Source organism: Corticium candelabrum, chromosome 11 (genome assembly GCF_963422355.1).
Source record: "Corticium candelabrum chromosome 11, ooCorCand1.1, whole genome shotgun sequence".
NCBI lineage: Eukaryota > Metazoa > Porifera > Homoscleromorpha > Homosclerophorida > Plakinidae > Corticium > Corticium candelabrum.
In genome coordinates this window covers 3,519,141-3,525,140 of record NC_085095.1, presented here as the reverse complement: position 1 = coordinate 3,525,140, position 6,000 = coordinate 3,519,141, and positions in this window count along the sequence as shown.

Sequence of the window (6,000 nt, the reverse complement as noted above, 5' to 3'; positions counted from 1 at the left end):
TATTGTCTTTCACTTTACAGGCTTTTGAGGTTGACAGCATACAGGCAGTTCACAGATTGGGTTCATAAGAGGCTGGGCAGGCATGTTAGAATGGACACACCTTCATGTGTAGTTTTTTTCTATTCTTTCCCAGGAGAAGGCGAAGTTTATGTGGGGTTTAGGGAGCATGGACCATGATTAGATAAGATTTTGACAATATTGCATGTAACTATCTAATTCTAAAAATCTGTGTCAACTAATGTTCCATCTTACACCTGCTATAGCATATATGTCATAGTTGTATGTTCTACGTAAACGTTGTTTTACGAGCACTAACAACAGTTTCCTTGAGTGGTCTTTCACAGGTGGCAATGCTGGCTGGCAAAATCACTGGAGGTTGTCTGGCTTTGTGTTTTTGAAGAGGTTGTGGATTCAGCTGTCGTTTATGTAGAACTGCTTTAAGGATTCCTTGCAGATAGCCATAGCTCTTTGATTCAGTGATGGGTTTTGCAACCCAGATCTTGGTAGGTTTGGGGAAAACCACCTTGTATCTCATTTCTCCACTACTTGTAGTAGGTTCTCCTCTTCCTGTGTTGTGGTTATGATCAAGTGCAGCCAGCTGTGTTCTTGCAAGCATCCCGATGTAGCTGAAATGTTGCCTCTTGGGACAATATTTTGTGAGAAGAGCATGGTACACTTCCGAATTACCAGTGTGGCTGAAGTCAGTTAGCTTGTCAAGGTCTTTCAAAAGCTTTTTGTTTAGGACTACCGACTTCAGTGCATCATGTGCTGGAGAACATTTCTTTAACCACTGCTTTCGTTGGCTCTTTTCAAGTTCTTTATTATTTCTTTATTCTTGAGCATGCACAGAACATTCTAACTATACTTAATGAGGTTTTAATAAATTTAAAGGATTTGAATTAATCGGGACAGGTATGTGTGAATTGTACAAACTCAGTATACATATACAGTAAAATGTCATGTGTACAACATCATAGCAGCACTTGACCTGTGTACTATCAATCAACACGTCAAAAGTCATAACATAGTAAACTCAGAAATCTATACAAACTGAAAGTCTACATCATGTGTAAAAGTATACATATTTTTCTGTAGGTGCAACATATACCATAAATTCTATTCCCTACCAAACTGCCAACAGAATCAAGTACTTGTTAGTGTTTTTAGTGATTCCAAATGCTGAACTTTGGCCAGTGCTTTCTCATCGTTGCGAATCCACTGGGATAACTTTTAAGGATTCAGTTGGTGCAGCACATCGTATTTCATTAATGCAAAAGATTTGTGTGCTCTTGACCTGGTCTGCTTCCTGGCATTTCCCCCTCCTCCCTTTGCTGTCAAGAGAACATCCTTCTTCCTATCCACAGCAGCGTGTTTATTTGATTCATCAGCAATGGCTAGAATGTTCTCGAGGTTGGTGAGAACAGACTCTAAACCCATTGATGCTCTGCTTACTTGTTTTGCTGACTGGAATGACACATTAGCACCCTGGTTTCTTATCATATCATTGACGAAATTGTTGTTGTGCTCCACCCTCAAGTCCAAGGGTATGTTTCTACCAAAACCACCATTGCAAGTTGAGTGTTCTATTCCACAGCCGCCTGTAAGCATTCCATGGGTTGAGAAGATCGAAACCAGCTGATCAGCTTGAAAAAGAAATGCTTTCAAGCCATATTTAGTTCTACATGCATCTCTGAAGTGAAGCATTTTAAATTTCCATGTTGGTAATAGCCTTTGTCCATCCATTACATGGACTGCATCTTGGAAGTCACGCTCTAACACAGCCATTTTCATAAAATTGCAGCTATAGTTGAAAACATGGTCGTCATTGTACTGTTGTTCTTGACTGCACAGTCTATCTGACACTTGGGTTTGAACTAGGTCTGAAGGAACATGAGTCAGACAATGTGCTATTTGCTTATGACACCTTCTGTTATCAGCTGAAGAGAAGCTTTGGCCACAAGTAGTTAGTTACATGACATGGAAAACTTCGCGCGTGCATGGGATTTCGAGGTGTCTGTTGTACAGTTGATGACATTGGATCATGTTGTAGAGGTTTCTGTTCTTGTGCTACAACTACTGCTGATGTAGTGGAATACTGATGTAGTGGCTCTGACTGCTTTGCACCAAGTGACTCACTCTCACTAAGTCTATCAAGTACTGTTTGTGCTTGTTCTGATGGCTATTCTTTCTGAACAGACTTATGGAAGCTAACATTATCTTTTTCCAGATGTTCCCACTGCAGAACAAACTTATTGACAATTTGATGATCTCTCCATGAAACCACTCTTCCCGTTGATGATCAGGAAATCCTGGTGGAACAGCATGTCCTCTGGGCTCCTCATACCAATATGTTGCAAAGCACAAGCAATGACATACCCGTCTAAGACATCTTGAAGAAAGCTATTGCATGCTCTATAGTTGTTTGTCACAGGAAACATTTCTTCGATCCAGTTTGTTTCGGAGATTGAATATTGTGCCCAAGTCACGACTGCTATTTGCTATGTAGAATTTTGCATAGATTAAATTGAAAAAATTCATTATGCAGTGAAAGTCTTCTGCATATGGCAAGAGTGCTTCCAGTCTCTTATATGGCACCAGAGTGCTTCCAGTCTCTTATATGGCACCAGACCATTGATTGCAGCCCCTGTTTAGTTTCGTGGATGCTCAGCAGTGAGCTGATCACTACCAAAATGCAAGCGCACAAGAGGTTGGTGCTGGCTGTTTGCTGAAGCTTTACAAGAGCTCGTTTATTAGGCATTGCCAGGCCAAGCCTGGTTAGCCTTGTAAATGTAATCTTGGCTCCTGAATTATGCATGACTATACTTATAATGTACTGCAGGGCAGACACGCGCTGATTTCTTGTTTTCAGGAGACAACCAGCAGCCGTAGTAAGACGAGTTAAAAGACTGCTCCACATAGTAGGCGACTGCCACTGTGAGCATGCAGCTGCAGTGTACAACTTCCAGAAAGTTGGAGCAGAACCTGCTAACTTGTCTGCCACAGTCTCAATTTTTAAACTAGCTAATTCTGAGAGTGGTGTATTCCTCAGAACACAATTGGATAATGGTGTGCACACTCTTTGTTTCGTGTCTTGCAAAGGCAGTCAGTTGCTTTCAGCATGAGATCAGGGACTTTGCAGATGGCTCTTGCCAGTTTGTTTATGTTCGCAGTAGCCAATGACCTCCCTGTGCCTGACTAATTGGGATTGAGAATGCTCTTGTGTACTCCCTGAACGGGTACTCACAGTGATGGAGTATCAAGACATGAATACCAATGGTCCATTTTCATTTAATTGGTTACTATATGCCTTGTCATGCATGCTTCAGTTGTGCGATTCCTACTTGTAGCTGTTGTTGAGGTTTACTTGTTCAATTTACACCAGGCTCATTGTCTACTGAGAAAGAACCAGGCAGAACGACCTTTTGGATAAATTGTTTCCTTATGTTTGCTGCAAATACATAGCTCTCCTTTGAACTACGAAATAATTGGCATTGTTTCATTACCACAAGATTCCGAAAGATGCACAAATATAGGATTGAGTATCAATTTTTATTAAGGTGTTAAACTGTAATTACTCTTCCGTTCATCCGGACACCTCCCTAGACCGGACACTTTTAAACAGGGCATTTCAGGTCTTGGGGCATTTGGCAAGAAACTCCCCGTATAAACACTCAATTCTCAAGCCCTCCTGACTATTACACAGTGTTTAGGAGAACGCCTATGTAACTGTAGTACAAAGTACACATGTACGTTACAGTGTAGTATAAGTGTGTACTGTACGCATACTGTATGCAGGAATTGTATGACGTTTACCAAACCTTGCATTAAAATGGTCTGGATTCCAAGGATATAACGCGCGGTAGCTATCTCTATCCGGACAGCGGCGGTCCCATACTGTCCTGATTAGGGAGGTTTGAGTGTACAGCCAACGAAGTTCCTTTGGTCTCATGCTAGAGAAAACTTCAAATCATTATTTTCGGCATGTTTGGAAGGTGGCAACCTCCTAAACGCTTATACCTATTAATGGTCTAGCTACTGCAGCCCATACTTCAAATATTATAATATGGATGTGACTGTACGACATCACTTATCAAGCTTTATCTTCTAGATCTCAATCCCCTGGCTATGCTTCCAAGCCATGTAGTGAATTATTGTTTATGCCATCAGTCAACAGACCAACAGAACGTAAGTTACATGTAGGTTGATGCATGTGTACAATACTGTAGTGTTTATATTTTCGGTGTTTTAAAATTTCGGTAACTCAGAGCAAATACCTTTCGGTATAACCAAATTTCGGTGTGGCAGAAAAGTAGAAGAAATTTTGGGCGTCACCTGAGATGTAGTACCGCTTGCCCACTACGTATGGTGTCATGAATGGTGCACCTTGGCTCTTGCGTTTGTCGGTTGCTCATGGAGGCTCGTTGTTTCTCCAAGCAGGAGGTTCTCCTTGCTCTGCGCAAACTTCTGGGAGTTTGTGAAGTATCCGTGTTACTTCCATTCTATCGGTGCCTTCTGCACGTGAAGTGCAGAACTTAGAAAATTTAGGTATTATCTTACTGTAGATAAGGAGAAGTCACATCGAATTTACCGAAAATAGAAGTAACACCGAAAATAACACGTTAAACAATAGTACCACATCCACAGATTGTGTTTTAATTTGATTAATTAAACTACCTTAGGGATTATTTTTCTATCACATCAAGGCAATTTTATGAACATCTATGCAACATGGTAAAACATTGCAACAAAATATCCATCCATGCGCTACCAACTGGCAATTAACAGGTTTTAATTAATATGTTTATTTTGGAGGCAAAGATTTAAAAGGGAGTTAATTCCAGTTAGTATGAACCTACATTGAATTATATACAGAAGCAAGCTAGACTGCCTAGAAATAGCGGGGAACATCTTACATGTCTGGTTACCCCAAATGGGTTTCAGGTGGCATGATTTCACACGCCAAAACTAATCCAACGCTAGGCAATTAGTAGTCTGTGCTTCCACCCCACGTATATCTGTTTATAGTGTGAATCAGGCAACTTTAGCTTGAATTGCAGTCTCTTACACTCGAGAAGCAGTACTCAAGAAATGGCTTCCTACGCGTTTCTACGCAGGCAAATTCTCTCACAAGATGCACGAAATGGTAAGTAGTGAACTCACTTACAAAGCGTAGTCAACGGCAAGATGATCTAGGTTTTCAGAAGCAGACCCGATAACGTGGGACTTCATGTACAGCGAGATCGGCTAAAGGTGCGTGTTACCCTCGAGATTGCGCATGCTCTAGAAGCTCCGCCCCTAATATCGTCTATTGAGCAAGTGCTGTAGGACGTCTTATGCTACCATTCAATTCGTGCTGGGCAGCTACAGGTCAATTCTGACTGGAAAAGACGTCGTTGTCAGGAAGTCCACAAGTGGCTGAAAGGCGCATCATTAAACCATGGAGAGTGCATTATACATGCATGTGCACTTTCACGGTGCTGCCATTCAAACTTGAACCAGGAGTGATTGGTCTCAAGGATTTCCACATAATATAAGTCGATCAACTTGCTTATGCGGTTGTAAAGAAGAAATCAGAAACGGCGGGTTCTTGATATTGCAGCTCTGTGGGTGGAAATCATCAATCTCGGTTTCCGAGGCAGCTAAGGCGAGCTAGCTCAGCCCACTGGGTATTGGCTGCAATTTGGCAGCACTGTGGGTGAAGAAAAGTGTGGGCAGTCCCAGAGTATCAACCAATGATATAAGCCTAGTCCTCTGCCTAAACCAATACTGGCTGTTACCGCGTACGGCGCACGCTGCTGGCATAGTGCAACACGCGTTTGTTAAAGAGGTCTTCTTTACAGCCAACCATGTCTTTCAGTAGATCTGATTCCATAGCTATTCACAGATCTGTGCGTAGCAACCGATGCTGTGTATGCTTCTGTGCCTTTCCTAGCCTCCGACAGACTGCAACCATAGCAGAAACTCGACTTCACATCAGTGTCAATCACCTCACCTGAAACA